Below are 12,296 nucleotides of genomic sequence, written 5' to 3'. Positions count from 1 at the left end.
AGCTGTGTGTTCCCTGTCCCTTTAAGACTTTCAAAAAGCACTCGCTTCTCTTTGTCCCAGGTGCACCGGCTGTGGGACCTTCTCACGGGTCTTACTGTCCTGCTTCCCTAGTTTCCAGCACCCCATGCATGCACTGTGTGTCTGTGCTCTGGTGCAGATGGCTAGGGCTCGGTGTTCAGCAGTCCTGGGCTCCCTCTCCCTCCCCACTCCGACTCCTCTCCTCCTGCTGGGAGCTGGGGTGAGGGGCCTTGGGTCCTGCTGGGCTGGGGCTTGTATCTTACCCCTTTCACCAGGCGCTGGGTTCTCACAGGTGTGGAGGTAGTCTGGCTGTTGTCCTGTGTCTTCTGCTCTCTCTTTTAGGGATAGTTGTATTTGTTGTATTTTCAAAAATATATAAGTTTTTGGGAGGATATTCCCACTGTCCTATTCATGCCACCATCTTGGCTCCACCTCTGTACCACATATTCTTTATCCATTCATCTACTGATGGACACTTAGGTTCCTTCCATATCTTGGCTATTGTAAATAGTGCTGTGATAAACAAAAGTGTACATATGTCTTTTTGAATATGATATCTCATTTTCTTTGGGTAAATTCCTAGGAGTGGAACTCCTGGGTCAAATGGTATTTCTATTTTTAGTTTTTTGAAAAACCTCCATATTGCTTTCCACAATGGTTGAACAAATTTACATTCCCACCGAAGTGTAGGAGGGTTCCCCTTTCTCCACATACTTGCCAACATTTGTTGTTCCTTGTATTTTGAATGTTGGCTATCCTAATTGGTGTGAGGTGATATCTCATTGTTTTTTTAATTTGCATTTCCCTGATGATTAGGGATGTGGAGCATCTTTTCAAGTGGCTGTTGGTCATTTGAATTTCTTCTTTGGAGAAGTGTCTGTTCATATACTATGCCCATTTTTAAATCAGGTTATTTTGGGGTGTTGAGGTGTCTGAGTTCTTTATACATTTTTCATGATAACCTCTTCTAGGGTAAGTCATTAAAAAATATAGTCTCCAATACCATAAGATGACTTTTTGTTCTGCTGATGTGTCTTTGCTGTACAGAAGCTTTTTAGTTTGATGTAGTCCCATTTGTTCATTTTTTTATTTTGTGTCCCTTGCCCATGAAGTGGTGTTCAAGAAAAGTTGCTAATGTTTCTATTCAGGAGTTTTTGCCCTTGTTTTCTTCTATGAGTTTAATGGTTTCATGACATACTTTCAGGTATTTGATCCACTTGAAGTTTACTCTTTTGTGTGGAGTGAGAAAATAATCCAGTTTCATTCTCTTACATGTAGCTGTGCAGTTCTCTCAACACCATGTGTTCAAATGGCTGTCACTACTCCATTATATATCCATGGCTCCTTTATCATATATTACTTGGCTATATACAGGTGGGTTTATATCTGGGCTCTCTATTCTGCTCCATTGATCTATGGGTCTGTTCTTGTGCCAGTACCAAATTGTCTTGATTACTGTGGCTTTGTAGTAGAGCTTGAAGTTGAGGAGCATAATTCCATCAGCTTTATTCTTCCTTCTCAGGATTGCCTTGGCTGTTCGGGCTCTTTGTGATTCAATATAAACTTTAGAACTATTTTTTTTAGTTTCTTGGGGAATGCTGTTGGTAGTTTGACAGGGATTGCATTGAATCTGTTATTGCTTTCGGCAGGATAGCCATTTTGGCAGTATTAATTCTTCCTATCCAGGAACATGGGATGCATTTCAATTTTTTTGGTGTCTCCTTTAATTTCTCTCATGAATGTCTTGTAGATAGGTCTTTCACCTCCTTGGTTAGGTTTAATCCTAGGTATTTTAGTTTTTGTTGCAATTTTAAATGGACTTGTTCCCCTAATTTCAGTTTCTGTTATTTCATCATTGGTATATATGAATGCAATAGATTTCTCTCTATTAATTTTGTATACTGCAAACTTGCTAAATTCAGTTATTAGTTCTAGTAGCTTTTTGGTGGCTTCTTTAGGGTATTTTATGTTCAATGACTTATCATCTGCAAACAGTGACAGTTTAACTTCTTCCTTACCAGTATGGATGCCTTTATTTCTTTGCTTTGTCTGATTGCCATGACTAGGACATACAGTACTATGTTGAATAAAAGTGGTGAGAGTGGGCATCCTTGTCTTGTTCCTAATCTTAGAAGAAAAGCTTTCAGTTTTTCAGTAATAAGTATGATATAGGCTGTGGGTTTGTCATCAATGGCTATTATAATGTTTAGGTATGTACACTCTATACCCATTTTATTGAGAGGTTTCATCATGAATGGATGTTGAATTTTGTCAAATGTTTTTTCAGCATCTACTGAGATGATCATTTGATTTTTGTTCTTTTTGTGGATGTGGTGTATGATGATGAATTTTTGAATATTGTACCATCCTTGTATCCATGGAATAAATCCTACTTGATCATAATGGATGATCTCTTGGATGTTTTTTTAAATTTGTTTTGCTAATATTTTATTATTTTTGCATTTATTTTCAGCAGGGATATTGGTCTGTAATTTTCTTTTTTTGTGGTGTCTGTCTGGTTTTGGTACTAGAGTGATGCTGGCTTCATAGAAATAGCTTGAAAGTATTCCCTCCTCTTCTATTTTTTGGAAAACTTTAAGGAGAATGGGTTCTGGGTATCTAAATGTTTGATAAAACTCAGCAGTGAAGCCATCTAGTCCAGGACTTTGTTTCTTAGGTAGTTTTCGATTACCAAATCCATTTGTTAATTGGTAATTGGTCTGTATAGATTTTGTTTCTTCCTTGGTCATTCTTGGAAGGTTGTATTTTTTTCTAGAAAGTTGTCCATTTCTTCTAGGTTATCAAATTTGCTGGAATAAAATTTTTCATAGTATCATTTAGTAATTCTTTGTATTTCCATTGTGTCCACACTGATTTTTCCTTTCTCATTTCAGACTTTTATGTGTTCATATTCTCTTTTTTCCTTGAAAATCTGACTAGGGCTTTATCTATATTTTTTCTCAAAGATAAGGTTGTGGTTTCATTGTTCTACTTTTTAATGTTCTCGACTGACTTTTGCCTCATTTGTCCTTCTTTTTCTAATTTCATTATTTGTGAGTCTAGACTGCTCATTTGGGATTATTCTCCTTTTTTGAGGTAAACCTGTATTGCAATATACTTTTCTCTTAAAGCTGCCTTTGCTGCATCCCACAGGTTTTGGGCTATTGAGTTGTGGTTTTCATTTGTCTCTGTATATTGCCTGAACTCTATTTTAATTTGGTTATTGACCCATTGATCATTTAAGACAATGTTCTTAAGCCTCCACGTGTTTGTGGGCTTTTTTGTTTTCTTTGCATAATTTGTTTCTAATTTTATATCTTTGCTGCATAGGGTGCATAGATATTTATAATGGTTATATCCTGTAGTTGACCTGACCCCTTTCTTTATCCCTTCACTTTTAGTCTATGTCTTTGCGTTTGATTTGAGTCTCTTTTAGACAGCATAAAGATGGGTCTTGTTTATCAGTTCTGTAACTTATGTCTTTTGATTAATGCATTTTCCATTTACATGTATGGTGATTATCAATAGATATGTACTTATTACCACTGTAGTCTTTAGATTTTTGGTTACCAAAGGTTCAAGGATAGCTTCTTTGCTATCTAACAGTCCGTCTTAACTTGTTTATTATGCTACTTCAAACACATTCTAAAGGTTCTGTTTTCCCTTCTTTTTCTTCTTTCTCCCCTATTCTTTATATATTAGGTATCATATTCTATATTTTGTGTATCCTTTGACTACATTTGTGAGCAGTTGATTTAATTTTGCATTTGGTTAGTAATTAATTGGTCTACTTCCTTTGCTGTGGTTTTATTTTCTCTAGTGACAGTAATTTAGCCTTAGGAGCACTTCCATCTAAAGCAGTCCCTTTAAGACACATTGTAGAGATGGTTTGTAAATGGAACATTCCCTAAAATTTTGCTTACCTGGAAATTGTTTAATCCATCCTTCAAATTTAAATGATAATCTTGCCAGATATTTTTGGTTGGAGGCACTTCTATTTCATTGCATTAAATATATCATGCCACTACCTTCTGGCCTATATGTTTTCTGCTGAGAAGTCTGATGATAGCCTGATAGGCTTTCCTTTATAAGTGAACTTTCTTCTCTCTTTGGATGTTTTTAATACTCTGTCCTTGTCCTTGATATTTGCTATTTTAATTATTATGTCTTGGTGTCTTTCTTGGGTCCCTTGTGTGTGTTGGGAGTGTGCACTTCCATGGCCTGAGAGACTATTTCCTTCCCCAGATTGGAGAAGTTTTCAGCAATTATTTCTTCAAAGAGACTTTCTGTCCCTTTTTCTCTATCTTCTTCTTTTGGTACCCATATAACGCGAATATTGTTCTGTTTGGAGTGGTTGCACTGTTCTCATTATTTTTCATTCCTAGAGATCCTTTTCTCTCTGTGCCTCAGCTGTTTTCCTTTTTTCTAACTTCTTTTTCATTTACCATCTCCTCTACCTCATCTAATCTACTTTTAATCCCTCCTTTTTATGTATCATTTCAGATACTGTATTTCTCAATGTTTCTATTTTTTGAAGTCCTCCCTGAGATCTTGAATATTTTTCTATAGCTACATGATCATGCTTATGAGCTTTATTTTGAAATCTTTATCAAGAAGATTGGTGATTTATTTCACCTAGCCCTATTTGTTGTGTTTTTTCTTGAAATTCTCTTTGGACAAAATTCTTCTGTCTCATTTTTTTTTAGTGTTTCTTATGGGATAACAGATTTGTGTAGGAAGTGCCCTCTAGAGCCCAGATGCTCTACTCTCTGGAGCTTCAGAGCACCTATACCTATGAGTGTCTCTGGTGAGTGGAACCTGTGCCTGCCTAGAAGAAAGTGTTCTTACCTTACTGCTGTAGTGCCTCCCTCCCCTACCACATCCAGTGGGCCATCCACAGAGAGTAGCCTCTGTGTTACACCCTTGTAGCTGGCATAGATGGAGCCACCCTCCTGCTCTCCTTGCACAATGGTGGGGGCAGCAGTTGGCAGGGCCAGTACTTGCTGGAAGGAAGGAGCAGCAGGTAGCCTATCATATTTGGGGCCCTTAGCATTGAATTGCCAACCAGGAGGTTGTAGGGTTCCTGAGAGTTCCCAACCTGCTAATCTTAGTGTAGTAAGAAGATTTTGTCCACCTGCCACTTGTCCTGAGCAGTAAGCTCTGTGCAGTCTTTGCCCCTTTAACACACCTCTTGCTGTTTGGGAATCTTTCAAAGTGCCTGCCTTTCTTTTCTCCTGGAGCAGCTGGTTGTGTGTACCTGTTCTCCACAAGTGGCTGGAATCTCAGTCTCTCTGAGTATTCTATCTGTCTTTGCTCTCCAACCCCTATAATCTCCAGAGTACCATGTAATGTGGTTTCATGCTCCTGGAGCAAATCTCTATGGCTGGGTGTTTAACAGTCCTGGCTTCTACACCCTCCCCACTCTGTTTCTCTTCCTCCCCCCTGTGAGCTAGGATGGGGGAAGGGCTTGGATCACCCTGGATTGTGGCTTTGCTACTTTACCCTTTTCTATGAAGTCTTCACTTTTCCCCATATTTTCATGTTCTATGTAGTTTTGAGAAGAGGTTTCTGTTTGACTTCTCACACTGCCTTCATTCTTTGACTTCTCAATAATTTTACATTTACCTTATTATTTATATAGTTAGTAATATTTTAGTTAATTGAGTTATAAATAGCTAATAGAATTTCAGTTGGTATTTTTCACTTATATAATGCTTAAAATAGAAAGAAAATATTTTAAGGCATCTGTTACATGACAACCTAACCTTTGACGAGTGATTATTGCTCTGAACTTGTGAAATTTTTAGGTAATACCATATGAAGTGCTCCTTGTATTCTTGACCAATGCACCATCAGTATTTTTGTCAGAGACTTGGGGTGTCTTAAGCATATTCTTAGTTTTCCCTAAGAAGCTAGAGGAAGTTATACAACAAATATGTCATCAAACAAAAATCTGGAAACGAGTTTATCCGCATTCTTGTTAGGGAATGAAAATGATGAGTGCTTTAATTAATCCTGGAGGATACAGTGAGCCAAGGTAGATTCAACCTCACCTGGACTGATACCCAGTCTTGAAACTGTGCAGTCCTTATTTGCAATGAGGGTAACCATTGGCACTGGAACTCTGTTCTCTTCTAGACACCAATTACATAAATGGTTAATATTTTGGCTTATCCCAGAGGTTTCTAATGATCTTTTCTGTATTTAAAATATTTTTTTGTACTTCAGTTTAGATATTAGGCTATTAACTTGTCTTCCAATTCTCCAATACCACCTTCTGCTCTTTCAATTGTGCTATGTCTATCTAAACAAGTATTAACTTCAGATATTATATTTTACATTCTATAATTTTATTTGATTATACGTTTCAATTATCTGGTGAGATGCTCCATATTCTCCTCTATTTTAATCATTTCATTCCCTATTTCCTATAGCATATTATTAAGAATTAAAATAAATGACATATCAGTTACCTCCAGTATTTGGATTATAGTGTTTCTGTTTTCATGATCTCTAGTTGCTTTTGTTTTTTCCTCTAGATTCTTGAACCTACACTTTTGCCTTCTGGCATGTCTACTAAAGAAATGAGAGATGCCAGATAATGTTTTCACCCTTCAAAAAGGGGAGGGGCATTTACTCTTCCTTCCTCTGTAACAGGACAGAAAAATGCCATGTAGGAAAGAGTAAAGTTTACCAAAAAGATAAACAGGATGAGTTCTGGGCAAACATAAAATGTGTAAAATAATAATAGTAATGAGAGGGCAGTAAATGGAGTTAAACCTTTATGAGTTTCTATTATTATCATGGAAGTAATAACAGCAGTATTTTGTAATGGACTGAAATAAGGTAGTAGTAATCTCCAGAGTACCTACAAAAGAACAAAAAGTTTATATAATTAATAACTTTATAGAAAGAGGCTAACAAAACAATATTGGAGTAATACAGACAACAAAATAAAAAAGAAACACAAAAATGCTTGATAGAAAAAGTAAGATTGTAGATATAAAGTCATCTATTTCAATAATTTCATTAAATATAAATAAACTAAATATTCCATTTGAAAAAACTAAATTTTTCAGAATAAAATATGACAAATGGAGGTATATGGGACTTTCTACACTCTAAATTGATGGATTTGCCATTTCCTTTAATTATATGTATATGCAACCTTAAATTCAATTATTATAGTCCACAGAGAAAAATTCACTAAATACACACATAGATATACCCACATTTAAATTATGTGCTTTCTACAATTGCTATTTAGTTTTTCACACTCATACCTTATTTGTAAATAGCAGCATTTACAATACACAAGTGAGACATGGTTGACCAACTAAAGATTGTATAATAAACAAATGAGACATGGTTGACCAAAATTAGGCATACTTAATAAGGTAATATATACTTATAATTTACCTGTAAAGTAATTACATACTTTGTACAAAATAGAGGTGTGCTACAATAATTATATTTTAATTCAGTTTATCATCCATTCATTGACATTTACTTCACATCACTCTTCAACTGACAATGATGGAAATGTTGTATATTAGCTCTGTCAAATGCAACAGCCACTAGCCACATGTGACTACTGAGCATTTGAAACTGGCTAATGTAACAAAGGAACTTAATTTGAACCAACTGAAACTGAAATTGAATTACTTATATGTGGCTAGTAGGTACTATATTGTACAATATAGCTCTAGTATGTTTCATGAAATCTTGTAAAGCCTGGAAGATAGAGATTTTTTTTAAATCTCCTCTCCTCAAGAGGATTTCATCCTTGCAGTAAAAAACATTTTAAAGAATGCACATAATGGTTAAGTAAATACATTAATAGATATTTGAGGCATAATTTAGGTATTTGAGGCATATTGCAGTACTAGGAAGATAATCATAAATTTAAATAGGGAGGGATATTGCCCAGTTTGATGAATGAATGAGAGCTTTTCATAAGTACAATTAGGAAGCATCACATAAAAATACATTTTAATAAATGGCACTGCCATCCACAGAGTTGCTCAAGCCATGAAATTAGGCATTTTTACATCTTTTGTATCCCTTACCACCATATCTAATTCATCAATATGTCCTGTTAACTCTACCTCTAAAATAAAGCTGGAAAATTTATACCTGTTATCTCCACTATGAACCCAGGGCCCACAATCATCACCTAATGCTTAGGATACTGCCATAGTCTCCTATGTAGTTTCTCTAATTCCTTTCTCTCCACCCTGAAATAACTTCGTCACACAGTGGCTAAAGAAGCATATGAATTAGATCATGATTGCTCCCTGCTTAAAATTGTTCAGTAGATTTCTAATTAAACTTAGAAAAATCAAACAGACAGAAACATGAACAAAAATGTTTTCTTTCTCTGTTTTACAAAATGCTACATGATATATAGCAATGCTCACCTCTTACCAGACTTTTCCTTTCTCTCTCTATGCTCTAGCCACTTGCTTATCAATTCCTCTGCCTTGCTATGATTGATTCAAAATTTATAGAAGCAATTCTTGCAACATGAATTGCTCTTCTACCTGTGGTCAACTGACTTTCTCTTACCATTTGGAATTCAAAAAAGTACTACATTTTAAAGAGGACTTCCCCCAACATCTAAGCTAATAATTTATTTAGTTAACAACCATACCCCCATATTTTAACTCTTACTGTAATTATTTATTTTTCAATCTTATTTTTATTGCCTGTTACTAGAATTTAGAGTTACAAGACACTGTTTATCTAGTTAAACAATATCCCAAGTGCCTAGTGCAAAAATAGGATTACAATAACAAATATTCAATAACTATCTCTTAAATGAATAATTTGATATAAAGGCAAAGGAGTATCTTTCAAATGTATTTGATAAACATTTGTTTGCACATAAAAATGAAAATTATAGAGGGGGCTGAGCCAAGGTGGCAGTGTGAGTAGAGCAGCAGAAATCTCCTTCCAAAACCACATATATTTTTGAAAATACAACAAATACAACTCCTCCTAAAAGAGAGACCAGAAGACACAGGACAACAGCCAAACTACATCCACACCTGCGAGAACCCAGCACCTCACGAAGGGGGTAAGATACAAGCCACAGTCCAGCGGTACCCAAGCGCCCCTCACCCCAGCTCTGGCAAGAGGAGAGGAGTCAGAGCAGGGAGGGAGAGGGAGCCCAGGACTGCTAAACACCCAGCCCTAGCCATCCACACCAGAGCGCAGACACACAGTGCATGCGTGGGGTGCTAGAAACTAGGGAAACAGGACAGTAAAACCTGTGAGCAGGTCCCCGCAGCTAGTGCCCCAGGGACAAAGAGAAGTGAGTGCTTTTTGAAAGTCTTAAAGGGACAGGGAGCCCACAGCTGGATGGAAGCATCCTGGGACACTTAGTCTAGCAGCTGGGAACACCGGGGAACACCGGGCACCCTAACCCCCTGGGCAGCAGTGCACCTCAGAGGCCCCTCATGGAGATAAATAGCCTCCCAGCCATATTGGAGCAGCAGCTTGAGGCAGGCCACACACAGAGCAACCGCAGAGCTAAACTCTGTAGCAGCCGGGCAAGAATCAGAGGCCATGTCTGCATGCAGCTTCCCAGCACAAGCTACTAGAGGTTGCTGTTCTCCCAGGAGAGGAAGGCCACAAACCAACAAGAAGGGATGTTCTCCCAGCCGTCACTCATGCTAGCTCTGCAAATTATATCTATCACCATGAAAAGGCAGAATTTGAGACAGACCAAAATCACAGAGTCAACCCCTGAGGAGGAGATAGACCTAACCAGTCTTTCTGAAAAAGAATTCAAAATAAAGGTCATAACCAGGCTGATGGAGCTGCAGAGAAATATACAAGAGCTAAGGGATGACGTCCAGAGGCAGACGACAAAAATGAAACAATCTATGGAAGGGTTTATAAGCAGAATGGATAAGATGCAAGAGGGCATTGATGGAATAGAAACCAGAGAACATGAATGCATAGAAGCTGATGCAGACATAAAAGGATCTCCAGGAATGAAACAATATTAAGAGAACTGTGTGAACAATCCAAAAGGAACAGTATCCACATTATAGGGGTACCAGAAGAAGAAGAGAGAGAAAAAGGGATAGAAAGTGTCTTTGAAGAAATAATTGTTGAAAACTTCCCCAAACTGGGGGAGGAAATAATAGATCAGACCACAGAAGTACACAGGACTCCCAACAGAAAGGACTCAAGGAGGATCACCAAGACACATAATAATTAAAATGGCAAAGATCAAGGACAAGGAGAGAGTATTAGAGGCAGCTAGAGAGAGGAAAAAGATCACCTACAAAGGAAAACCCATCACGCTATCATCAGACTTCTCAACAGAAACCTTACAGGCCAGAAAACAATGGCATGATATATTTAATGCAATGAAACAGAAGGGACTTGAACCAAGAACACTATATCCAGCACGATTATCATTTAAATATGAAGGAGGGATTAAACAATTCGTAGACAAGCAAAAGTTGAGGGAATTTGCCACCCACAAACCACTTCTACAGGATATTTTAAAGGGACTGTTCTAGACAGGATCATTTCTAAGGCTAAACAGATGTCACCAGAGAAAATAAAATCACAGCAAAGAAAGCAGACCAACCAAATACTAACTAAAAGCAAAAAATAAAATCATCTACACACTAAAAGCAGTTAAAGGAACCACGAAAGAGCACAGAATAAAACAACCAACATATAAAGAATGGAGGAGGAGGAAGAAGAAGGCAGAGAAGTAAAGAATCACCAGACAGTGTTTATAACAGCTCAATAAGTGAGTTAAGTTAGACAGTAAGGTACTAAAAAAGCTAACTGTGAACCTTTGTTCACAATGAATCCAAAACCTGCAATGGTAATAAGTACATATCTTTCAATAATCACTGTAAATGTAAATGGACTGAATGCACCAATCAAAAGACACAGAGTAACAGAATGGATAAAAAAGCAAGACCCATCTATATGCTGCTTACAAGAAACTCACCTCAAACCCAGACATGCACAGACTAAAAGTCAATGGATGGAAAAAAATATTTCATGCAAACAACAGGGAGAAGAAAGCAGGTGTTGTAGTATTAGTATCAGACCAAATAGACTTCAAAATAAAGAAAGTAACAAGAGATAAAGAAGGACATTGCAAAATGATAAAGGGCTCAATCCAACAAGAGGATATAACCATTATAAATATATATGTTCCCAACACAGGAGCACCAGCATATGTGAAAAAAATACTAAAAAAACTAAAGGAGGAAGTAGACTGCAATGCACTCATTTTAGAAGACTTCAACATGCCACACACCCCAAAGGATAGATCCATTGGACAGAAAATAAGTAAGGACATGGAGGCACTGAATAACACACTAGAACAGATGGACCTAATAGACATCTATAGAACTCTACATCCAAAAGCAACAGGATCAACAGGATACACATTCTTCTCAAGTGCACATGGAACATTCTCCAGAATACACCACATACTGGGCCACAAAAAGAGCCTCAGTAAATTCCAAAAGATTGAAATCCTACCAATTAACATTTAAGAACACAAAGGTATAAAACTAGAAATAAATTGTACAAAGAAAGCAAAAAGGCTCACAAACATGTGGAGGCTTAACAACATGCTCCTAAATAATCAATGGATCAATGAACAAATTAAAATAGAGATCCATCAATATATGGAAACAAATGACAAAAACAACATAAAGCCCCAACTTCTGTGGGACGCAGCAAATGCAGTCTTAAGAGGAAAGTACATAGTAATTCAGGCATACTTAAAGAAGGAAGAATAATACCAAATGAATAGTCTAATGCCACAATTATCAAAACTGGAAAAAGAAGAACAAATGAGGTCTAAGGTCAGCAGAAGGAGGGACATAATGAAGAAGAGAGAAGAAATAAACAAAATTGAGAAGAATAAAACAATAGAGAAAAATCAATGAAACTAAGAGCTGGTTATTTGAGAAAATAAAAACATAGATGAGTCTCTAGCCAAACATATTAAGAGAAAAAGAGAATCAACACACATCAACAGAATCAGAAACGAGAATGGAAAAATCATGACAGACTCCACAGAAATATAAAGAATTATTAAAGACTACTATGAAAACCTCTATTCTAACAAGCTGGAAAACCTAGACGAAATGGACAACTTCCTAGAAAAATACAACCTCCCAAGACTAACCAAGGAAGAAACACAAAAGTTAAACAAACCAATTACGAGCAAAGAAATTGAAGCGGTAATCAAAAAACTAACAAAGAACAAAACCCCGCCCAATGGA

This window comes from Manis pentadactyla, chromosome 11 (genome assembly GCF_030020395.1).
Source record: "Manis pentadactyla isolate mManPen7 chromosome 11, mManPen7.hap1, whole genome shotgun sequence".
In the NCBI taxonomy this organism is placed as follows: domain Eukaryota; kingdom Metazoa; phylum Chordata; class Mammalia; order Pholidota; family Manidae; genus Manis; species Manis pentadactyla.
Note: the sequence above shows the minus strand (reverse complement) of the source record.